Here is a 26675-nt window from a genome sequence, read left to right on the forward strand (position 1 = left end):
TAATTCATGCCGTTCGAAGCGCTAAGGAAAAAAGCGACCCTACCGCGATGACATAATCGCGGAGGGCAAATCCGCGCATTCCCAAGCACTCAGTACCCTAAACCTAACCCTAACCCTAACCCTAACCCTAAAACAAACCCCTAAACCTAATCCTAACCCTTACCTTAATTGAAATCGGCTTTCTGCTGCGGCGCCGTTTTAAAGCGCCCTTCTGTTGCCGCGCTGTTGTCGCGGTGGTGATGGCGCGCGGTGATGACGTCGCGGCTTTAGCGATGCGATTTTATCACCGCCTTTTTGACGAGCACGGTTTCGTCGTGCCACGCCTTTTTTCCCCCTCAGGCTTGGCTCACCCTCCTCTCACCTCCTCTCTCCTCCCTCCCAGGCAAGTTACCGACTTTCTCTCCTTGCCCTCCTCCTGTCTCCTCCCCTTCCTCCTGTTGAAAGAAATGTCCTTCTGGGTTTGGCTCCAAGTGGGGAAAAAGACACTGGAGGCTGCTTGGAAAGATGGTTTTAATGGTGGACAGGACCACATGGCTTGAGCTCCTGAACAGAAGAGGAGATCACATGCTTCAATGTTGGTGGAGAAAAAGTGAAGGGAGGCTGCTGAAAGTCCCTGGTTTTATGCCCGCTCTGACCTTTGATCTTGAGCTTGTATTCTGATTGGTTGTCAGACTCCCATGGGGCCATGCAGGGGCAACTCTCCAGGCTGCGTTTTGAATCCAGGTTTGGTTGAGATCTCAGATGCCATGTGGTGAGTTGGGTGAAGGGCCAATATTATCATGCCTTAATCCCATTCCCCTGGAGCTGAAGGGGAGAACTCTTTATTATGTAAAGGCACTGGCGTGGGTATGTTAATGGCCCACTGACAAAGTGGGTGGAGGCCGGAAGCTGCAGGTAGTTACTCTGTCTTTAAAACATGTTTCCTCCTTTTCACATCCAGGGAAATATAATATTCTGCCATTTCAATAATTCCTAGGATATCTCATTTTTCTGGGAGAGGGCTGGGTGATAACTTTCCACACTCCCAAACTCTCAATTTATTCCCTCCGCCCTGCTACAATAATAATTCTCCACAGGCTGTGTCTCCCGGCCTGCTCCCAAGGTATAAAAATTGAATTTATTTCATTTATATGCCGCCCTTTTCCCCGAAGGGGACTCAAAATGGAGCTTTCTCCTTCTGATAAGATCATAAAACATGTTCTTTCTTCACTTTTATTTTTCTTTCTAGTTCATTCAAATTTTACTGGCCTTCTAAATTAGCATTTTGCCAAAATGGCACCCTCCAATTATAAGAATTCGTAGTCAAGACTTCCCAGCACTCCACATCATTGAATGATCCTGATGGATTCTATTCCAACAGTGGGTTTGATTCTTCCTGAGACCATCAGATTTGGGAACAGTGCAGGAAGTTCTCCACTTATAACCATTCATTTAACGACGGTTCAAAGTTGCAATAGCACAGGAAAAAGGGATCTTTGACTGTTTTTCACGCGTACAACCATTGCCGCACCCCTCACTGTCACATGATCAAAATTCAGATGCTTGGGAACTGGCGTGCATTTATGGTGGCTGCATTATTTCAGGGTCATGTGATCACCTTTTGTGACCTTCTGACAAGCTGCCAGTGAGGAAGCTAGATTTATTTAACAACAACAGCAATAGCACTTAGACTTATATACCACTTTGCAGTGCTTAACAAGGGACGCGGTGGCTCAGTGGCTAAGATGCTGAGCTTGTCGATCAGAAAGGTCAGCAGTTTGGTGGCTCAGATCCCTAGCGCTGCGTAACAGAGTGAGCTCCCGTTACTTGCCCCAGCTTCTGCCAATCTAGCAGTTCGAAAGCATGTAAAAATGCTAATAGAAAAATAGGGACCACTTTGGTAACAGTGTTCCATGCGCCTTTGGCCGGCCATATGACCACAGAGATGTCTTCAGATAGTGCTGGCTCTTCAGTTATGAAATGGAGATAAGCACCGCCCCCTAGAGCTAGGAAGGGCTAGCACATATGTGCGAGGGGAACTTTTACCTTTACAGTGCTTTTACAGCCCTCTCTAAGCAGTTTACAGAGGCAGCGTATTTTCCCCAACAATCTTGCTCCTCATTTTACCCACCTCTGAAGGACGGGAGGCTGAGTCAACCTTGAGCCTTGTGACACTTGAACTGCCAAATTGCAGTCAGCAGAAGTAGCCTGCAGTGATGCATTCTAACCACTCTGCCTCCGTGGCTTCTTCCCTCTGGAGTTGTATTTAGCTCCTACTCAGATTTCTTCTATATGTTTAATATCCTGGTGGCAACAGAGCTGTTTGTAATTGCTTGTTTGAAAGTCAAGGATCTAGTCTTGGAGGGGCCACTGCTGAGATGCTTGTGTAAAACAATGGAATTTTGGCTTTTTGTGTTATGTGATTAATGACATTATTTGAGACCGGGAAAAGAGGTAATAGAATCAAACTGTTTAAGAAGCAGTATCTTACTTTCTAACTATAAAGATGCATTCTTTCTTAACAGTGGTTTAACAGATTGTTTATTTCAGCACTGCTTTTAATGCCTATCTTAAAACATTTTGTATTCTGTATTTTAATTACCCTTAGTTGAGTAGAATGGTGGGATAGAAAACAAACCAATGAAAAAATAAAGAAAATATCCATGTTTTTGAGCGGTTTAGTAAATATCTATTGTTTATCTTCTTGACTTTTCTCCCCAAAAAGCTAAAAAGGTCTTCCTTGCTGTGAGACATTCAAAAAGCTGCACTCACATATTTCATCTGGCATTTTCTATATCATTTCCTGCTCCAAAATTACATTTTTGGAAGGGGTACAAATATCTAATAAGCTATTCCCCCCCCCCCCAACCTTGTGAATCAGCCTGATATTTTTGCCATGGAAATTATCTTCTAATCCAGTGTTTCCCAACCTTGGTGACTTTAAGTCCTGTGGACTTCAACTCCCAGAATCCCCCAGCCAGCATAGCTGGCTGGGGAATTCTGGGAGTTGAAGTCCACAGGACTTAAAGTCACCAAGGTTGGGAAACACTGTTCTAATCAGTCAAAGTTCATCTCCTATTCTGCAACCATATCATTTTAATTGCTCCCTTCCCTGATCCACCCCTATTGGCTGCCAAACTGACTATAACCCCAACTAATATATCCATCTCAAAAAGATCCCTGAGGGAATCTAACATCTACTCCCCCTCTAAAAAATATTTTTCCCTCGGCTTCTATTTTGAGTGACGAAAAAGAGAGATGCTTTTCCTCCTATCACTGAAGTCAAGCAGGTTAACGCATGGTGGCCACCGTACTATCAGCCAGATGTTCCCCAATAGTTCACTTGGTCTTGTAGGAAGTCAGCACCCACCCCTCTGCTAGAAAAATGAAATATTCTGGGAAATATTAAGAAGGCATAATATTATATTTCCTTGGATGAAGAAACATATTTTTAGGCAGGAAACCAAGTCACTTTTAATAGCCCCCCACCTTTGCCAATGAGCCATTTAAATGCCTGAGCCAGTCTATTCTACATAACAAAGATCCCCCTCAGCTCCAGGGTGGTGAGATTAAGGCATGATAGTATTAGCCCTTTACCCATCTCACCACAGGGCACCTGAGAAAAAGCAATGCTCAACCAAATGTGTACTAACAGCCTGCAGAATTGCCCCTGCATGGCCCCATGGGAGTCTGACAACCAATCAGAATACAAGATCAAGATCAAAGGCCAGAGAGGGCATAAAACCAGGGACTTTCAGCATCTTGATCTCTTTTTCTTCTTCACCCAACATCTGGAAGCATGTGACACCCCCTTTTCTGTTCAGGAGCTCAAGCTATGTTGTGATCCTGTCCACCATTAAACCATCTTCCCAAGCAGCCTCCATGTTTCCAGTGTCTTTTCCCCCACTTGGAGCTGAACCCATTTCAGGACATTTCTTCCAACAGTCTAATGCAGAAGGAAGAAAAGGCCATGATGAAAATACCGCAGAGAGATAAACACTTATTTGTCTTTTGGCAAGAAATTCCCACTGCAGCAGAAGAGAGATAGAGATGGTGCCACGCATGGAAAGCACTGATGAGACGAAAATTGGGTTTATGAAGAGATCCCACCAGTTAAATACAGTCCAGAGCGGTGGCTTATGTAAGTGTTTGAAGCAATAGGAGAGAATGCATTCTTTGCGTTTTGGTCCTTAGTTCTTCTACCTCTCCTGCTTACAAAAATATCCTAATCTTTTAAGCACCAGGTCCAACATCTTGATTAGCCTAGGCATTTTAAACTGTTTTTATTCATTTGGTTGATGCGAGTTACTTATGTATTATATTTGCTACTTTATTTTCCTTTATGCTGTTTTCTCAATTTCATTGTGCACTTCACAATATATTGCATTTTTGATCACCTTGCTTTTATAAGATGAAAGGCAAATGAAGGAGCAGGTAAATGAATAAAGAAAGCAGTGGAGGCAGAAGGTGAAAACAACTACGCAATGAATCAGCAGGGAAGCAATTTAGACTGTTTTTTTTTTTTAAAAACACCACATTAGTTATCACTGTTTCTCACTCTGACAGACAGCTTCCCTAACTCATATTTTTTTTTTTTTGCACGTTGTGTCCTTAGGATTATTTTACAATAACAGAAGAAATAATGAAAAACAACTCAGAACTGTTGCCAAGAACATGCCAAGGGATGATGGGCATGTTCAACATGTTGCCGTAGGTCAATCTTGACGAAGACTTCAGAAAAAAAAAGGAAAAGGAAAGAAGGGGAGGTGAAGAGAGGAGGGGAGACGAAAGGAGGCACAGAGTAACAGAATAACAAAGTTGTGTTGGAAAAAATGTCCTGAAATGGGTTTGTATTGTATTGTATTGTATTGTATTGTATTTTATTATTTGTATGCCACCCTTCTCTGGGAGGACTCAGGGCGGCGAACAATTCAAAGGGGAAAAAAAGGGGGAACATAAAAGACAAAATACAAATAATAAAAGTCGACAACAATCGCACAACCATACATGTCGAGAGGGGAGGGAACTCATCACCCCCAGGCCTGCCGGCAAAGCCAGGTTTTGACGGCTTTTCGGAAGGCCTGGAGAGAGGTGAGGGTCCGAATCCCTGCGGGGAGTTCATTCCAGAGGGCCGGAGCTGACACAGAGAAGGCCCTCCCCCGGGTAATAGCCAGGTGGCATTGGCTGGTAGATGGCACCCGGAGGAGGCCAACCCTGTGAGATCTAATGGGTCTGTGGGAGGTAATTGGCAGCAGGCGGTCTCTCAAGTACCCAGATCCAATACCATGAAGGGCTTTATAAGTTACGACTAGCACCTTGAAGCGTATCCGGAGACTGATCGGTAACCAGTGCAGCTCGCGGAGGATAGGTGTAACGTGGGTGTACGTTGGTTCAGCTCCAAGTGGGGAAAAAGACACTGGAAACACGGAGGCTCTTTGGAAAGATGGTTTTAATGGTGGACAGGTTCACGTGGCTTGAGCTCCTGAACGGAAAAGGGGGATCACATGCTTCCAGATGTTGGGTGAAGAAAAGAAAACAGAGATGCTGAAAGTCCCTGGTTTTATGCCCTCTTTGGCCTTTGATCTTGTATTGATTGGTTCTCAAACTCCCATTGGGGCCATGCAGGGGAACCTCTGCAGGCTGTGAGTCCACGTTTGGTTGAGCATTGCTTCTTCCCAGACGCCCTATGGGCAGATGAGTAAAGGGCTAATACTACCATGCCTTAATCCCATCACCCTGGAGCTGAAGGGGGATCTTTGTTATGTAGAATAGATTGGCCCAAGCTTTTTTGGTGGCCCATTGACAAAGGTGGGGGTTATTAAGAGTGAGAGTCTGCTTCCTGCCTAAAAACATGTTTCTCCATTGCTCATCCCGGGAAATATAATATTCTGCCTTTTCAATATTTCCCAGGATATTCCATTTTTTTCTAGGAGAGGGGTGGGTTTTAACTTCCTACAGTTGGAAGGGACCTTGGAGGTCTTCTAGTCTAATCACCTGCTCAGGCAGGAAACCCTATTGCCATTTTAGACAAAGTGTCCAATCTCTTCTTGAAAACCTCCAGTGATGGAGCACCCACAATTTCTGGCGGCAAGTCATTCCATTGATTAATTGTACTAATTGACAGGAAATCTCTCCTTAGTTCCAGGTTGCTTCTCTCCTTGATTAGTTTCCACCCATTGCTTTTTGTCCTGCCACCAGGTGCTTTGGAAAATAAGATGACCCCTCCTCTCCTTACACCCAGTATTTCTGGGTATATGGCAAACACAAAGCAATGTCAGTTTTCTGCTGCTGTCTATGAGTACATTGATGACGACCAGATGGGGGGCTAGAAATCTTTGGACAGCCAGTAGTTATCTAGAAAGGTTTTTCCATAGAACAGATACCACTGCTGCAAACTAAGTGTTTTTCATAGTGTTGCTGGCTGTTAACCAAAATGACTCATTTAACACAGCCTTTGAGTTCTATGGCTTGATTGCTAAAAAAAATGAAGGTCCCTTTTGATATGTTTTGGGATTCTCAGAATGAGCTGGAATGATCCAAGATTTCTTTTGCAAAGTGCATGATAGCAAAAGGGGAAAAAAGCATTTTTTTTTCTTTGCTGTGATTACATTCCCCTGCCGCCTTCACTTCCTAGCAATGGTGGGTTCCTACCGGTTCGGACTGGTTCAGCTGAACTGGTAGTGGTTTGGCAGCCTGGGTCACTGGAATCAGCAGCGACCCAGGCTTGCCACACCCCCGAATTGGTTCCCCGGTCGGCACTGTTGACTCCGTCATCTTGTTCCTCAGTTGCAAGCGCAGCGAAGTATGCACATGAGCAAACCGGCAGTAGTGCCAGCCGGAACCCACCCCTGCTTCCTAGCTATATTTGACCCTTAATTTCATTATTTTGTACAAATACCATGTGGTCCTGAATCAGGACATAAACGCGAGACACCTGGCCTGTTGGGACACAGCGGCAAGAACATCCCTGCCGCCTCCGCGCTCCGCCGCCTCGCCCCCCCCTGCCTCCTCCGACCCCACCGCTGTGAAGAAAGAAAAACACACACACACACACACACACCTCACAATAAAAAAATTACAAATTAAATTACAATAAATTTGAATCCCCCCCCCCTCCCTCCGTCCGGTCCACCTTTTCCAGCTGTGGAAACTCTCCCAACTCTCCTCTTGTCCGCCCAACGTAAGCGTGCTAACGTAAGCTCTTAAGGCATGATTCGCTGCTCCCCGATCAGGAGGCGGGAGAATCAGTGCCTCTTTTGCATATGAAAGTTTTCGCTTGTTAACTCCGCCTTAACTTTTAAAAGGCGAACAATTCCTTAGGCAAAAGAGGCTCCGAGTTCTCTAGCCTCCTCCCAAAGTTAACACGGAGAGCAGACACCAAGCCACTGTGACTTTGAATCTGGTAGCAACTACCCTGGCTTTAATTATTTTTAAAAAATTATTTAAAATTCTTTCTTTCCCTCAGGAGACTGGTGAGGCCCTGCCTCCCCTGCCTCTAGTGACTGCATGTCCCTGGTCCTGATGATGTTTAATGCCCAATACAGGTTGACAGTGATAATGGGATAGACAGGAGGCCCTCTTCATCTCACCTTTCCTACAAGCTCAGAAGATAAAGCCTCCAAGGGCCAACTCCACTATTAGCCTCAGGCAAAGTATTCCAGTAGCAATTAATATTTATTTGATTACTCTTGTATTTTTAATGACAGCATGAGCTTTCTGCATCTCCATGGTCACACGATCAAAATTCAGATACTTAGCAACTGACTTGTGTTTATGGCGGTTGAGGTGTCCTGGAGTCATGTGATCACCTTTCTGATAAGCAAAGTCAACGGGGAAGCCAGATTCATTTAAAAACCGTGTTACCAAACAACTGCAGTGATTCACTTAACAACCGTGGCAAGAAAGATTGTAGAATGGGCCAAAATTCACTTAACTGTCTCAGCAACAGAAATTTTGGGCTCAATTGTGGTCATAAGTCGAAGGCTGCCTGTATATGCCGTCTATTCCAAATCAGTGCCCAATCTTCCAATCAGCATTGACAAACATTAATATCACCCTACCTCAAAAATAAATTTCCTCATCTGATGCCATGAATGAACCTTCTCACCCATGGCCTCATGTAGAATCATGTTTATAAGACAGTAGTGTTCTTTAATAACTTTTCTCCATATGGGAAAAGGTAATAGAGGAGGAAATTATCTCCACAAGATCTGACTTCTGAAAGCTGAGGAGCTGAGGTGGTGCAGTGGTTAAATGCAGCACTGCAGGCTACTTCAGCTGACTGCAGTTCTGCAGTTCGGCTCTTCAAATCTCACCGGCTCAGGGTTGACTCAGCCTTCCATCCTTCCGAGGTGGGTAAAATGAGGACCTGGATTGTTGTTGGGGGCGATATGCTGACTCTGTAAACCGCTTAGAGAGAGCTGAAAGCCCTATGAAGCGGTATATAAGTCTAACTGCTATTGCTATTGCTATAGCTCCTTCCTGACCAGATTAGCAGAAAAGATGGAGGATGGGATGCATTCAGGAAGATTATTCTTATCCTTAGTTTTGTCCAATCTGGGTTTCTCACCACTGTTTTGGACTAAAATTCTCCTCATTCAAAGCCAGAAACAGTCAATGGGAAATGGGACCTAGCCCTGAGCTTGATATTCACATATATTATCTTCTGAACATTCATTGTCCCAGGAGTTCTTTTCTGAATGCCTTCTAATAACTCCCATTTACTTTGCCAATTACTTTAGAGTTATTTAATTTCCCTCTCTAGGGTATTGTGCTCATCTTAATTTCCCTAAAGTGCTCCTTTCTGATATGTTTGCTCTTGCAGGTGTGATCAAGTGCACTTGGTGTTCAGTCTTCCTATTGTTGCTGAGTAATCAAATTGATGATTAAAATCAGTAGTGATTTCCTTGCTCCATCCTCATTTCTACCCTTGAAGAACAAAGGATTCGCCCACCCCCAAAATGGAGATGAGTTCATAATGTGTGCCACAAAAATTTCTGCGATGATCACAATACACAGGGACACTTTTGTGGCAGGATTCTTAGGAAGAACAATTAGATAGGGACATGTATGGAGATTCTCAGTCATCCAGGTTGTCCCAAAGGTGCTTTTTCAAATGAAGTTACTTGGGTGAGAAGTGAAACATCTTCAATGAAAAACAAAGGCATTCCAGTTGCTATTTGAAAAAGCACCTGGGACAGTTGGATATGGAGAGAAAACTCAGTAATTGTAATGTATGTGGGAATGACCTCCGGATTCAGGCAGAAGAGCTGCAGCCTAGAAAATATCTGATGAATGAAATGAGGGAGGAAAGATGGAAAAATTCTAGAAGGGACCTTCCATAGTTTTGGGGAGAGTAGAATTAAGGCACAAGAATATAATATAATAGAATAAAGGACAATAATAGAATAGAATACTTAGAGGTCTTCTAGTCCAACCCCCTGCCTAGACAGGAAACCCTATACCGTTTCAGACAAATGGCTATCCAACATCTTCTTAAAGACTTCCAGTGTTGGGGCATTCACAACTTCTGGAGGCAAGCTGTTCCACTGATTCATTGTTCCAACTGTCAGGAAATTCCTCATCAGTTCTAAGTTGCTTCTCTCCTTGATTAGTTTCCAGCCATTGCTTCTTGTCCTATCCTCAGGTGCCTTGGAAAATAGCTTGACTCCTTCTTCTTTGTGGCAACCCCTGAGATATTGGAACACTGCTATCATGTCTCCCTAGTCCTTCATTAAACCAGGCATACCCAGTTCCTGCAACCGTTCTTCCTATGTTTTAGTCTCCAGTCCTCTAATCATCTTTGTTGCTCTTCTCTGCACTCTTTCCAGAGTCTCAACAAGAGACTTCCATGATTGTATTAATGTACAGGTAGTCCTTGGTTTACAACCACAATTTTGAGTGCAAAATTTCTGTTGCTAAGCAAGACAAAGTGAGTTTTGCCCCAATTTGCAACCTTCCTTGCCACAGTTGTTAAGTGAACCATTGCAGTTAAGTTAGTGACGTGGTTGTTAACGAAGTCTGACTTCTCCCACTGACTTTGCCTTTCAGGAAGTCGCAAAAGGTGATCATGTGGCCTTGGGACTCAGCAACTATCATAAATATGAGCCAATTGCCAAGCATCCCAATTTTGATCAAATGGCCATGGGGATACTGCATGGTTGTAAGTGGGAAAACATGCCGCTTTCCAGTGCTGTTCTAACTTCAAATAGTCACTAAATGAAGAGTTATAAGTCAAGGACTAACTGTAATGTAAACGTACAATAAAGGTGGATCTAATATTCATGGTTATGCTTCTTGTCTACACTACCGTAAAGGGCTAATTGAACTGGCAATTGCAAGTCTGAACTTACCTTTCCCACCCCTTACTTTTACTGGAGAATTCATGTTAGCTGGGGCATTCTGGGAATTAAAATCCACACATCTTAAAACTTTTCAAGTCTGTAAAAAAAACAAAACCAACCCACTTCTATGCCCGTAAGGTGAAATTACAGATGGGGGTGTTGCATGACTCTCAACTGTGCTAAGCCCATTTAGTAAAACTATAGGCTAGTTTTTGGAACAGCCTTGTTGCAAAATAGCCACCAACAGGTTTTGGTTTTTTTCCAAGGGTTCTGCTCTTTTATTTGTGTTTCATGAGCCATGGGATTGTCTTTCATGGAACAGAAATCAAATATCCATTATATATATTTCATGGCTTGACCACAATAACAGAGGCGTGTTCAGCCCTGGGTATAGAAGGGAGCCTTCCTGCCCTCTTTCTGGCAATCTGTTGTTCTCTTTGCTTTCCCCCTCTGGCTTCCCTTTTGAGCAAACAGTTTGGAGTGCCCCTGGCTCCCTCCCTATAGCTCTGCTGCATTTTCTAATTATCATGCCATTTTGCAGAACTCTTCTATTATTGGTTCCTGCCAGGTTCATTAGAGCTTTTGTTTCCCTCTTTCAGTGTGACAAGCGTGCCTGTTATTTAGTCTTTTAATTCCTCTAAAAGGAACAAGACGGAGGAAACACAAGGCCTGGTCATTACCGACCAAAGGGGTAAATCAAATGACATTTGGCAAACAGAAAGGAAAACCCGTGGGTTGAAAACATGAGTTGGGATGAATGCAAAGAAGTACCTGGTTGAGAATGTGTGTATGCCTCATGACAGCCAATCCTTGACTTACAACCATTTAATTAGTGACCGTTCAAAGGGATGAGTGCCTGAAAAAAGTGACTTACGACCATCTTCATTGTTATGACTGTTGCAGCATCCCAATGGTCACGGATCAAAATTTGGATGCTTGGCGACTGGCATACATTTATGACAGTTGCCGTGTTCCAGGGTCACGTGATTACCTTTTGTGATCTTCTGACAACCAAAATCAGAATTGGGAGAGCCCAATTCACTCAACAACCGTGTTACTTGCTTAACATCTGCAGTGACTCATTTAACAACTGTGTCAAGAAGTCATGAAATGGGGCAAAACAACTGTCTTATTTAATAAACATAAATTTTGGGCTCAATTATGGTCATAAGGCAAGGAGTAACTGTGCACTCCATGCCACCTCTGGATTCAATTGTCCACATAGGTGTTGTGGAAATCAACAGGGAGGTGCTAATGCAGTCTTCTAATTCACGGGAAGGACTTGTTCTCTTTTCCTACAGGAGCAAAGCAATTCTTCACTACAATCAGGCTAATCATGCCACCTCTTTGGAACTAACAAACTTATTCTTGGGCATTAGCTACCCAAATCACGACCCAAGAAATCAGTGTGGGTTTCTCACCAACATACGAAACAGATCTTCCTGCAGTTGTGGGAGCAAAGTAAATCTACTTACCAACTTTTACATGACAATTGAAAGGTAGATTTCTTCACCACTATGGCTGTTTCATGAGCAATGTCTTAAGCTTCTTCTATCATCACTCAGCCATCTTAAAGTCTGCTTTCATCATTATTAAAAGTAAAGGTTCTCCTTGCACATATGTACTAGTCGTTCCCGACTCTAGGAGGCGGTGCTCATTTCTGTTTCAAAGCCAAAGAGCCAGCGCTGTCCGAAGATGTCTCCATGGTCACACGTGGCCTGCATGACTAAACGCTGAAGGGACAAGAAACACTGTTACCTTCCCACCAAAGGTGGTTCCTATTTTTCTACTTGCCTTTTCACATGCTTTCGAACTGCTGGGTTGGCAGAAGCTGGGACAAGTAAGAGGAGCTCACCTTTATTCATCATTATATTGCCATAATTATATTTCAATGTCTCCCGAAGATGCTGAAAATGAGTACTGGGGATTCTGTCTAAAATGCCCTGTCCATTCTTGGCGTGACAAGAATGCTAATCCAATATTGATCTTCTCATGCCTTCTTTGCCTCAGTTTTCAGGTTTTGCTAGTTCGCTGACTTCCTCCAAGGTAATGGGTGACAAGCCTACCAGATTACCATATGTGGTTTACCTCCCCATCAGTGGTGGGTTGTGGATCCCGTTGCAACCAGTACGCTGCGATGGGGCAGGAGGTCCACTTCGGGCATGCACGCTGTCCACGCATGCAACTGCTCTGCGATGCCCCAGCTGTTCAGCGAAGTTTCGCAGGCGCACTACGCTGTGTGTGCATGCGCAATTGGCCCGTTTCCCTCAAAAAGAGATAAGGAACATGGGCTGGTTGGTCCACTGAAACACCGTTCCAGTACGGTGGCCACTGCTCCCAGCTGTCACTGGTATACCTGTACTGGGCCATACCACCCGGAATCCACCACTGATCCCCATGGTTTTACGGAAATCTAGTGCATATCTCAAGATGCTGAGACGCTGACATTGACCATTTTTGGTGGGAAGGTAACAGCATTCCGTGTGCCTTTGGAATTTATTCGGCATGACTAAATGCCGACATGACCAAAGCATGGCCACATGACCACCGATATACGTCCTTGGACAGTGCTGGCTCTTCGGCTTTGAAATGAAGATGAGCACTGCCTCCTAAAGTCAGGATTGACTAGCAGATATGTGCAAGGGAAACCTTTACCTTTTCTTGCATATCTGTCACATCTCTCGCAGGAGCTGCATTGGTTGCTGACTTGCTTTTGGGTCCAATTCAAGGTCCTTGAGGTCACCTTTAAAACCTTACTTGGCTAGACCCAGATTATTTGAAAGACCATCTGTTCTCACTTACATCCATCAGAGCCACCAGAATGGGGAGGCAGGAAATGTTACAGGTACCCTCTCTTAAAGAGGTCCGAGTGAGATCAAGAAGGCCTCTCCATGGTGGCTTCCTCTGTGTGAAACATCATTCCCACCTTCAGGCTAGCTGGCCTGGAGACCTTAGGGCAGTGATAGCTAAACTTTTCCGGAAAGAGTGCTCAAAATGCACATGCCAACCCCCCAAATGCAATGTAAGCACGTGCATGTGGGCCCTGCGCATGTGCATGCAGCCCCCCACATGCAGCCCATCCCCCCACATGCACGCGCAGCCCCTCACATGCACACACACCCATGCAGGTGTGGCAGAGATGCAAAGACCAGCTGGCCAGCGGGAGGCGCACACATCTGCGCAGTGGAGCTGAGTTGGGGTGACAGCTCGCGTGCCCAGAGAGAGAGCGCTGCGTGCCACCTCTGGCATGCATGCCACCATAGGTTCACCATTACTGCTTTAGGGTGATACAGGACCCATCAAGTGATTGGTGTCATGGGCTGTCTCTCTGTGTGTGTTTGTATTGGACTTTCATTTTTGTAAGCCACTCAGAGTCAGTGAGCTTGGCAGCCATATTCATTTTCATAAATAAATTTCATACCCCTGTTGGGTGAGAGTGTGAGGAATGGACTACTTTAATCAGATAGTCCTCAACTAATGGCTACACTTGAGTCCCAAATTTCTGTTGCTAAGCGAGCCAGTTCAGTGGGTTTTGCTCCATTTTATGGCTTTTTGTCATTCGGTGTAATCATGTCATCATATGACCTGGGTCATTCAAAGACATGCCAGTTGTTGAAGGCCTGAATTTTGATTACATGACCAAGGGGATGCTGCAATATTTGTGACTGTGAAAACCAGTCATTGGTCACTTTTTTTTTTGTAACTTTGAACAGTTACAAAGCAAATGATTGTAAGTGGAGTACTTGTACAGTGACATTTAAGAAGGAAATGAGGCTGTCTCACTCGTGGGCTAGGGATGAGATGAAGCCAACATCATGAAAACTTGGCAAGAAAAAAACAGAGGTTGAAGTCAAATAAGAAAGAAGCTATAGATCAGTTGCCTTCCATGCTGGGATTAGAGAAGGCTAATAAAACACCTCCAGGCAATAAAATACCTCCGATTGGCTTTGTGGGGAACCATTGGCAATGACTCAAGTGCTCATGATCTTCCATCTCCCTGTTCCTTGCAAGAGCAACCCCCCCCCCAAATGTGTAGGGAACACTGACCTTGGCAACCAATTCAAATTACCTAATTACAGATAAAGCTACTCATTGTTGACTTCCTTGGTGGGTCATTTGAATCCTTTCCAAGCGGCATATACATAACGGTGCCTGCAATTAAGCTTGCTGCATTTTGTCAGGGCCGTAAAACAAAGCCTTCCCCCAGAACCCAGAGGTGATCTTACATATATGCTTCTATATCCTCCTGGGTCCACATCTGAAATATATGGCTAATAATAATACTGCAGTCTCCTTAGGCTTATTAAAAATTAAGGAACACAAGTAAAGCCCATCTGGTGCGTTCAAGCCAGCCTTTTATTATTAGCGCTAGCAAATAAACGTTTTAGAAAAACCCACAAACAGGCTATAAATTCAATAACATGTTCAAACTCATACACCCCCTTTCCCCCAGTAACAGTGAGGAGCCTTCTCAAGAGATACAGAATAGGCACTTCTGCTTTCTGAATTTAGCTAAGCCCCTTTAGGCTTGAATTGCTCTCATGATACTAGCAAATCCCCGTAGCCTGGCTGGAGAAAGAAAAGTCATTTTGCCGCCTCCTCAATCTTCTATCATTCAGCTGCCTTGATAAACCTTGTCTTTCCTCCAACCATATTCTATCATTCAATATGCTTCTGTTATGCCCTCCTGACCCGTTTTACTGAAGATTTTTTTTTTTAAAGAAGTCTTAATGCTGTCACCTTTCCTCAGCTGCTACAACTTCCTGAGTGATCTTTTGTGCCTTAAAGCTGTATTTCGAGTGTGATCACACCATATGCGTTTGGAAAAGTGTGATAACACTGGCAGTTTAGTTTTTGGGTTAATCCGAAACTTGACATCTGCCTTTTTTCATAAAAGCCCCTTTCAATGTTTTCAGTGAATTATATACCACTCCGAAAATGCTTTGTTGCTAACTCAATATCCATTAGAGTACAAGTAATATTAGGATTCCCCCCCCCCCCGTTGTCCTAAACACAACGTATTACTCAAATTTCAATTTAAGATTTCGTATCCATTCCAATGGAAAATTCTTCAAGGAGTTAATCTCAGTGACTCCTAACTCCAGATTGCATGTAAAATCCATTTTTTCTAATATAGGTTTTTATTATCGGCTTTCTATATATCACCTCATGTGAAGAACTTTATACCTTCTCATCTTTCCTATTATCTGTTCCATTAGCATCTTATTACTATCACTTTGTTATTTGTATGTTATGATTTATATTGATTGTATGATTATTTGTCGCTTGTTGCTTGTATGTTCACTGAGAGCATATTCCTTGTGTGTCCAGTCACACTTGGCCAATAAAGAATTCTATTCTATTCTATTCTATTCTATTCTATTCTATTCTATTCTTGTCAGCTTCTGCTTTGCTATCGCTTCAGCTGCCATGAAACGGGGAGGGAGGGCATGGTATTTGGGAGGGGTTACTCATTCTGCTGGTGGAAGGTTCTGGAGTTCACCGACTGATCGGACTGCGCATGTGTGGGTGTTTCCCGCCAGATCTAACGGCACCGACATTCCATCTTCGTGATGCCTTTTGAAGTTATCTTGCACCTGACATTTGGAAGACTTATGATTGGACTGGGACTGTGATGCCAAGGGGTGGGGAATGGGCTATTCTATATATCAACTGCTTTCGCGCCTAATTAATCAGACTTCGCTATGCCTTGCCTTTTAACCATTCTTAATTAGTAAAAGTACATTTGATTTCTACACATGGAGTCTCGTGGTCTTTCTTTCCTAATTAACTAATGGAGAGGAGCTGACAATTCTATTCTAATTCATTCCATTCCATTGTTCTATCTTTTCTTCTCTTCTCTTCTCTATTCTCTTCTTTATTTTCTTTCTCCATGCGAGTGACTTTGCTACTTTATAAGTACTCTAAAACCAGGTATGATTCTTTCTTACATGTAGGAAAAACAAGCTGGCAAATTGGATTAGCATTTGAATTACCTAGAAAATTTTTCCCATTTTATGAGATTGCTGATGGGTTTATTCAGTAAGAAGGGATCTTTTTTTAATGCATTTATTTGCACTTTGCCCCACTGCACTTTGCAAGTAAGATCTTTCAGAAAACGAAATGTGAATTGAAGGTTAACATTTGAAACCACCATTTTAAACCAACTGAATATCAGTGAAGATGAACCCAGGTTTCAGAGGCATCACTTTTCCAACTTCCAGAGCCTTCAACAAAAGTGCCTTTTCAGAAGCTTAATTGCATCCTGCAAGGAAGCTTAGAATAGAAAATTAGCACCACTGCAGGAGGCAACATCATTAAGTAACAGCGAGTTCAATTGATGTGGTTGCAATGTTTTCAGGAGCTATTGCTTAACAGGTCAAAGAAAGAGCTGCACTGACATCTATAGAGTAGGCCTGCTGGGATGTGAATTTAATCCACTCCAGTATGTTTCCATGTATCTTTAGATATGTCAGGCTTACCATCTGGAAGACATTAGTCATAATGTTGATCGCTTGATTGACTCTATGTGCCATCAAGTTGTTTTTGAGTCCTAGCGAACAGACAGATTTTCTCCGTGATGATCTATGCTTGGCCAGGTCTTTCAGATCTTCCAATGGTGCACAATAGCCACCTGTGGCTAAGTCCATCTACATTCTCTATTTCTCTTCGCCTTTTCTTAGCATTAGAAACTTTTCCAAAGAGCTCAGTCTTCACGTAGAGTTCAGGTAGGATATATTGAGCTTAGCCATTTATTCCTTGACTCTGATTTGATGATCCATTGTTTCCTGGTGGTCCACAGTATTCTCAGGTGTCTTCTGCCATACCAAAGTTCACTCTTCCTAGCCTGCTTCCTTTCCACAAGTAATACCTTGCAAACTTATTTGCAATTCTGAAAAATTGCAGGTATCTAGACCAGTGTTTTTCAACCTTTTTTGTGCAAAGGCATACTTTTTTCATGAAAAAAATCACGAGGCACACCACCATTAGAAAATGTTAATTTTTTTTAACTCTGTGCCTATATTGACTATATATAAAGTCTTTTTCCCACGGCACACCTTACACTATGTCACGGCACACTAGTGTGCCGCGGCACAGTGGTTGAAAAACACTGATATAGACATCATGGCATCTGAAAATCTTTCTCCAAAGCTTTCATGGCTGCTCTACAAACTGTACTGTATTTCATGATTGCTTGTTGCTTTATTGTTCATAGTTGATCATGAAAGGTAGACGCTACTGTATTTATCACCTTGGTATCTTATTTGCCAATTCTAAGGCTGGTTGTTCTATGTGTTATCATTAATTTGGTCTTCTTGAAATTCAGTGCAGATGCTTTAATAGCATCAGTATAGTCGTCATTGATGTTTCCCAATGATAACAGATTTGGGGATTCGCCTTAGAGTTCACTGCATTCAAGGGTAGCTTACACATAGGAACTTAATGTGAATCATTTGAGATCTGTTTTCTCACCAGTGCCGTATATAAAATTGTAAGATGCTAGAGGCAGAGAACTGCAGAAAGGAAACCTTATTATATTGGAGGGATAATTCAAAAAGTAGCTCCATTGTCCTTTGGTTAAAAAAAGTTTAACTGAAAATTATATTTGATTATATTTATTTAATTTTACAGTATCTATACACTGCCTAATTTTTTTTTGCATTAAAAAACATTTTATCTACATTAATTATCCCTTGCAGAACAACACTTTTCTTTAAAATACAGGTAGATTTGTCCTATATAACTCCTGTCTTAATTACTATACAGGAAACATGACTCCCAAGGGAATTAAATTTGGGGAAGTTTGGGCTGTTTCAGTGCTTCTGTGGCTGTTTTTGGACCTCTGCTGCAGTCACATGATCTTCATTTTCAACGCTCCATGACAGTTTCCCAGCCAGTCCTGAAATCCCTCATTCCTTCCCCAATCCATCAGATTTTTACTTGCTTGCTTGGAAGATTTCTGATGGCCCCTGACAGATTTCCACAAGGAAACTCAATGGGGAAACATCAGGAGGTCAGAAATCCCTCCTGCTCCCACTGCTTTTTTCCCTGCCTTTGATCATTCTGTTTCTCAAAGAAAATATCTCTGAAATATGGCCCAATGGAGCACAGTTGTCTCGTGATATTTAAGTTCTGGCATCATTTTTTGATTGTTTGAAAAGAGCTGCACTGGACGGTGGCTTTTTGTCCTCTCAAGGAAATATCTGTTAATCCATTCAGAGCAATCTAAAGCTATATTAGCTGGAAGGTATGTATATGTAGCAACATTTCCCCCTACAGTCCAGCAAGGAACTCACACTTTTGCTTAAACTAGAAAGCATTTTTTTGGTAAACTGTAAGTTATTCTGCCACATGCTCTTAAAAGTTCAACCGGCTTGTATTAAACTGAAACCTATGAAGAATCTTGATTATATTGGAAAGAGGAGTTTCCAATAAGGAGTCTTACATCTCTTTTTGCTTCTTATATTCCAAGTTGCAATAGAAGACAATATTATAAAATACATTCAACTTTTCCAACTATATTGTTCCTTTCAGCATGTGTAGCCTACATGCTATAGTGCTATAGAGCTGTAGTTCTGATGTAGGAATCACTTTTGGCAATGATTTAATTAGTAGTAGAAATATTTAGCTCATTTACACTTAGCTTCATTTCTTACATTAAGTAGTCTATTTTCATTCCAATAGGATGATAATGCTAACTCTTCTCCAAATGCAATAGGGAGGTATTGAGATAAGCTTTTGTTTTGAAAACAATTCGTGGAAAGAGCCTCCTAGAAGAACAATCTTGCACTTATCTGTTCTATTCAATTAAGGGAGTATTTTGAGAAACTAGGAGAATGTGTGTTATTTTCACATATCTGCAATACAGCCACAGCTAAATGTGCCTGTGTTAGCAAACAATATCTACGAGCTTGAGAACTTTAAGACAGGGATTTTAAGACTTCCAACTTGTTTAAATTTAGGAAAATTCAATTTGTTTACATAAATTTAATGAGATTCAGATAGGCAGCATTTCCCCTCTTTAATAACTTTATAAGCAAGGAAATACTGGTAGATAAAGTTAGCCTTGAAGTAAGAATATTTTGAATGCCAAAGGAGAGATGAATAAGTTTCTTGGATGAGAAGCGAAATGCCTTCCAAAAACAACAACAACAAGAAAGTGCCACCTGAAAAAGCACATTTGGGACAAACATAACTTGGATGGTTGAGAATTGCTACAGACTCATGCTACAATTGCACCCCAAGAGTTTGGAACTATGCAAACACTCAATATATCCCCAGTTTCAGTGAAGAGGGAGCTGTTGCAAAGTATATGTTCTTTCCTAACTTGGCAAGCACCCACCCCACCCCAGGCCCGTTGCTTTTCATCTTCATTATCTGTTAAAAAGCAGAGTATAAGGCATTTTCTAACTTGCTTGCAAGAAACCAACTTCCTCATCACTAGTTCCGACCATAGTATAGTATAGTATAGAAGTTTATTTGTATGCCGCCCTTTTCCCTGGGGGGACTCAGGGCGGCTCACAACCCAAAAGGGAGGGGGAGACAAACTTTTAACATATAAGACAATACATAATTAAAAAACACAACATTCATACCATTCGGGCGGGTTACAGTCTTAGCCCCAGGCCTGATGGGATAGACAGATTCTGAGGGCTGTGCGGAAGGTCTGGAGGGTGGTGAGGGTACGAATCTCCACGGGTAGATAGTTCCATAGGGTCGGAGCTACCACCGAGAAGGCTCTCCTCCGCGTTTTTGCCAGTCGGCATTGACCGGCAGATGGAACTCGGAGGAGGCCTAATCGATGAGATCTAATAGGTCTCGTGGAGGTAATTGGCAGTAGGCGGTCTCTCAAGTACCCAGATCCACTACCATGCTTATTTAACCTGCATACGTGAAAAGAGATAGAAAGAAGGTAGTTTGCTTCAAATCCATTATGGTTGCGGAAGAACTTACAAAGATTGCAAACATTCAGGTTGCTTTCTCTCTTACCCTACCCACTGTTTTCAGGGGTGGGCTTCAAAATTTTTAGCAACGGGTTCTTTGCCTGGTTGCTGGGTGGGCGTGCACCACGGCAGGTGGGTGTGGTTTGTCGCCCTCCCAAGGTTCTGGAGGCTTTCCTTGAGCCTCGGAGGGGGGGTGAATGGCCTTCCCCGGGCTCCAGAGGCCCTCCAGTGGCCAGAAACAGGCCCTCCCCGAGCCTCCATGTGGGCCCTGTACTTTTCTGGCACCCCAAATGGGCCACGTTGGGACTTCTGGGAGGATAGGGCAGGGCGGGCAGGGCCAGCCAGGAGTGGGATTCGCAGGTTCTCTGAACTGGGCAGATTCTTCGTTAGAGGTTCTCCCGAACCCCTGCGAATCCCCGGTAGCCCACCTCTGTCCTTTTCGCAACATCAGCAAAAGCAGAGTCGCCAATAAAGCTGCAACCTTGAATCTTGCACCACAGATGGGGGTCACATACTGAATGTGGTAGTATCTAGTGATAGCAAAATAGAAGAGAAAGAACAGAAGAAGATAATAAAACACAAAAACCTGCAAAAAAATGAAATAGAATAATTGTGGTTGTAAGTGCAAGTATAGGTTGTAAGTCACTTTCCCATAACTCCGAACCATTGCTAAATGACTGGTTATAGCTCAAGGACTACCTCAATAAAGTATAGAAGGTATATATAATATTGTTATACTAGTTGTAATTAGCATAGTAATACAGAAATAATAGCAATAGACTAAGAAATAGTATAGAAAGAAATGAAAATACTCGCATATAGAGTTGTAACATTTTTACTTTATTCTTATGTATTTCTTTTCCAAAATAAAACATCTTCCCAATCCTTTTAGGGACATAGAAGACACTATCTGTCTAGGGCCCATGCATTTGTAACTTCTTTGAGTCAAAAAATTGGGTGCAATTAAAAAAAAAAAGAACAATAGTACAGGTAGTCCTCAACTTCCAACCACAATTGAGCCCCAAATTTCTATTGCTAAGTGAGACATTTATTAAGTGAGCTTTGCCCCATTTTACAACCATTTTTGCCACAATTGTTAAGTGAATCGTGACAGTTGTTAAGTTAGCTACATGGTTGTTAAGTGAATCTAGTTTACTCATTGACTTTGCTTGTCAGAAAGTCACAAAAGTTGATCACATGATCATAAGACACCGCAAGTGTCATAAATGTGAGCCACTTGCCAGTTATCTAAATTTTGCTCACATGACTATTGATCACATTTCTCATATTCCTTTTAACATACAGGTAATCCTCAACTTATGACATCAATGGAACTGCCAATTATGGTCCTACGTGGTGATGGTTGCAAAGCAGGTCATCATGTGATCAAACCAATGTTACTACTTTTTTATAGTGGTTGTTAAGAGAACTCATGGTTCACTAGAGCCGAGGTGGCGCAGTGGGTAGAGTGCAGTACTGCAGGCCACTTCAGCTGACTGTTATCTGCAGTTCGGCGGTTCAAATCTCACCGGCTCAGGGTTGACTCAGCCTTCCATCCTTCCGAGGTGGGTAAAATGAGGACCCAGATTGTGGGGGGCGATATGCTGACTCTGTAAACCGCTTAGAGAGGGCTGAAAGCCCTATGAAGCGGTATATAAGTCTAACTGCTATTGCTATTGCTACTATGGGCATGTTTTTCTTCCTGAAAACAAGAATATGTAGCAATAGCAACAGCACTTAGACTTATGTTGTGGCCCAGCAGGAGTCGTTGGAGCTGCCACCAGACTCCGACAGTGAGGGGCCCTATGAGTCGGCTCTGGAGAATGTGGAGGATCCTGGACAGGGTTCCGACTCCGAGCAGGGCGCAGAGGCTGGTTGGCCATCAGGAGGCACCTGAGCCTTGGATCAGTAGGAAGGAGACAAGGGAGAGTGAGCCAGAGAGTGAGTTGTTCCTGGATGCACGCCATCGAAGAGCTACTAGGCGTCAGGAACAATTACACAATTACAGGAGGTGATTGTACTCAGCTGGTGGTCATTAGGCTGCTCTCCAGACTATAAAAATCTACTGGTGCACACGACCCGCTTTGCAGAAGTCAATGCAGGTTTGAATGTCGGAGGACATTACTGTAATCTTGGCAGGCTGGATTGCTGCCAATCCTTATCTGTGTTTATTGTTGCCTGAGTTTGTCTGAGTTGCTGCCAAGGTCCTTATCTGTTTGTTCTGCTTGGCTTTCAGCCACCGAGGTTTTGGTGTCTTGCTATTAAAGTACATTGCAGTTAAGCTTGTCTTGGCATTCGTTACTGGACGGAGGAGGGGGTCAGAACAGATTTATATACCGCTTCACAATGCTTTACAGCCCTCTCTAAGCAGTTTACAGAGCCATCATATTGCCTCCAACAATCTGGGTCCTCATTTTACCTGGAAGGCTGAGTCAACCTTGAGCCAGTGAGATTCAAATTGCTGTCAGCCAACAGAATTAGCCTGCAGTACTGCAGTCTAACTACAGCGCCATCACGGCTCATCATGTAACATGATTCAACCACACCAGGGGTGGGTTCCTACCGGTGTTGGTACCAGTTTGCATCGCGTGCATTTCGCACATGCCAGACATGCGCAAAATTAATAAAAACATGCCACTAACAGCAGCGGAGACCGGGGAACCGGTTTGGGGGCGTGGCAGCCTGAGTCGTTGCCGTTTCTGCAATCCAGGCCAAATTACCACTATCGGTTCGACTGAACCAGTGCAAACTGGTAGAAACACAGCTCTGAACCACACCTGTTAGCTTGTTGCTGACATACAAGAAACTGGACTCTAAAGAACACTGGTGTGGTGGAAATTAAACTGTCTGTTAAATGGATTTAGAGGATCTTTCTCATGAGCCCAGAATAGGGGAGGGTGGAATGGAAGAAATCTTGAAACTACTAAAAATCCAGACTACCATCAGCTGCATTTTGTTACTGGAATCAGAAAGGTTAGTACATGTTCACAAATAGGGTAACTGCAGTGGTGGGTTGCAGGCAGTACATCCCAGTATGGGTGTACCGGAGCCAGCCCAGAGTACTGGCTACTGTTCCAGTACGGTGCTCCGGAGGGCCCACCTGCCCGCCCTCGCTTCTTACCATACCTTTACGTCTTCAGCGCTTCTGTGCATGCCATAGCTTGTGCAGCGCCTGCGCGATGCTCCGCTTAGCAGCCGGAGCATCACAGAGGCTTGCAAAAGCACCAAGATGCATGTGTGCACTGCGCGCATGTGCGCTGCTCGGATCCACGCAGACACCGGCAAGCCCGTTCCAATCGTACCAGTTGGAACCGAATCCACAACCCAACTGTCTGGACTTAGAGAAGAAATGTCTCATGAAGGGAATGCCTTCACTTTTCCTACATTTTTAGCTTCACTCTTTACAGTATGCTATGCCAATGTTTTCACAGATTTGGTTCCCCCTTGCAGGATAGCAGATGCCCAATTGCCAACATTAACATTCTGGTGGGTTAGATACTATTGCCTTCTGGGATTGTCCATGCTGCCAACATGGGGTCTGGTTTTATAAGTAGGAAAGCTCTCAGAGGAAGCATCCTTATGAAAGAACCCAGTTTGCTTTCTGAATGTGGGTCTGACTCAAGAGGTTTGTTTCACTGAAGTCTGAAAAACGTCTATTGGATTTGTTTAAACAATGTGGTGTTTACGGTTCCCCCCTACAGTTAATTTGTGCATCATAATTTGATAGTGTTTAAACCATCCTGGTATATGTCTTTTTACTTAAATAAAGGGTGTTTTGTGAATGTTTTTTTTTTAATTTTCCCTCTTTATTAAATTTTAACCTTTTATTTACATTAAGGTACTGAGATTACTTTGCTAAATATGGAGTTTAGAGTTGAGATATGGAATGCATATTAGGAATGGTTATGTTGTTATTTGAGATAGTTTCGGTGGTGGGATTCAAAATGTTTTATTACTGGTTCTGTAGGCAAGGCATGGTGGGTGTGGCATGCATTGGCTTGGTGGGCGTAGCTTGGTGGAGTGGCAGGAGAAGGATACTGCAAAATCCCCATTTCCTCCCAATCAGCTGGGACTCGAGAAGCAGAGAATAGATGGGGGCGGGGGCAGCCAGAGGTGGTATTTACCAGTTCTCCAAACTACTCAAAATGTCTGCTTTCCAGAACTGGTCGGAACCTGCTGAATACCACCTCTGGGTAGTTTTCTTTGCAACTCTTGGCATTTGGAGTACAAAAATGTGTGTTAGAGCTTCTCTTTTTAAAAGGAGAAATGGTCCCTTTTTGTCATGTGAAATTTTAGTTTTTTGTTTGCCCCTTTTAAAATTGGACTTTGCTTACAGCTAAAATACCGAGATATGGAATTTTGAGTTTTATATATGTTAATTAATGTTATTTTAGAGCTCTGGATTTTTTTTTTGCTGATAATTGGATTGAAGAAGACATTACATATTGGAATCTGCTTTTCTGGAAAGGTTTTTTTTTTTTTTTACTTCTTTGCTTTCTTGCCCTTTTATTTTTTCTAATTTGCATTATCTTTCATTGTTGTAACTAAAACTTGTAATAAAAGCATTACAAAAATTGAACACTGTAAAACTGAAGCAAGATATTCTCAATTAATCCATTACGTTTAAGTTTTCCTATCTTATTAAGCTTGGATCTTAGCACCTTAAATCCAAACAAATGTGCTAATCATTTTTCTTCATAAGATGTATATAATAACATTTCTTTAGAGCAATCACATTCTAGGAGGCTAATTATGGATTCCAATAATTTATTCTAGCTATGCAAAATTGAATGAAAAAAAGGCTAACTGCCTACCTAGTAAATAAGCACAGGATTCTCTCTTTTTGCAAATATCAAAATTGCTGTGATATTCCGGACCTGACAAAACTCTGTTATTTTCCAGTTTATGAAACCAGGGGGAAAAACTTTCCTCAGTATAATTTCTATGGATATGAAGCCTGCTTTTCATGTTTTGTATATCCACAATCCAGTTCTTATTTTCGACTGGATATCTTATTTCAAATGTAAACAAGATACAAGAAAACTAAATTAGGGATCAATCTGGACCTTTTAAAAATATAACCTTTATTCTGAGTGTTAAATGCAACATTTATAGTAATTATAGGGAAGCCACTGACCATATTACAAGTGTAATAGCATTAGCAAACCTGTCACTGTGTACACAGCAGCAGTCACCAAATTAATTTTTGATTCATTAACAAGTTCCTTATTTGCATGATTAAAATGCCACGCTGGATAAATGCATGGGGCTGATGATAAATCATTAAACACAGTTCCCACCTGATGAGGAGGAGATGTGGAACAAACAGATAGAGTTCATAACCTCTCTGAAATCCCAGGAGAAGACCAAGCATTTCTCCTAACTGTGTGAAAAGTAGGTGAAGTGCATCAAAGTCAGTCAAAGAGATTCATTTAAATAACTTGCAAAGAACAAGATCACTTTGTCTAGAATTCCTTGTTCCTAAGGTGGAAGTTAGGTGAAAACATCATGTTAACCATTATAGTCTAACATGTGATCATTATTTGTGACATTTCCAGCTGGTGAGTCCACCACACCGTAGAATCCTGAGATAGACAATCAAAATTGTAGCTGAGCAGGCTCTTCCTCATTTGGATCAGGTCCCTTCAGCCCATTCTAAGAAGTTCCTGAAGATCAGGTACAATTGAGCAGTAGAAGAAGAAAAAAAGACGATCTAACATTGTTGACATTAGGCTGTAGGAAAAAAGTTTAATTCGATTCCCATAATCCTGAAAAGTTAAGCAAAGTTAGATTTGGTTACTATTTGGATAGAAGACACCAAGGAACAGGAAATTGGGAAAAATATTCTGGCCATGACCAAGCAAATGCTAACAGACATGTTGATGAGGTGTCTAAGAGATGATGAGTTCAGTTCAAGGAAGAGTGTACCAAACTTTGATTCAGAGCTGCATGGGTTAAATACTTCTATCTACAAGAGGATTCATTGGTTGGCAACTCACAAATTAAAACTGTATGATGTCCTCAGTTTGAGCTTGACTCCTGGTAAAATGTTATGATATGTTCATAAATATGTTGAAGTTTATAAAGTTTTCTTGGCATTATTACAGAAGTAATTTACCATTTCCTTTTTTGGGCAATATATTTTCAGCTTCCTCATCTAACCTAATACTAGGAAGTGTTCCAGGCGAAAACAATTTCACATTGTATTCCTCTGGAACATTTCAAAATACTGGAAATAATCCTGTTCAAAGAAGACAGGGAAAAAGTTTACTATTTTTCTTTCAATGCATTCTTTTATATTTTTTAAAAATGTAAATATACAGTATATCAAACTCAGTTTTTGAAAGTTCTTACGGATTTGTTCCTCTCCATTTTTTTTTTAGCAACTTTCATTTTACAGACCTTTTGC

Source organism: Thamnophis sirtalis, unplaced genomic scaffold, assembly GCF_051295495.1.
Source record: "Thamnophis sirtalis isolate CommonGarterSnake01/CBP01778 unplaced genomic scaffold, rThaSir2_p1.2 scaffold_4, whole genome shotgun sequence".
Lineage (NCBI taxonomy): Eukaryota > Metazoa > Chordata > Lepidosauria > Squamata > Natricidae > Thamnophis > Thamnophis sirtalis.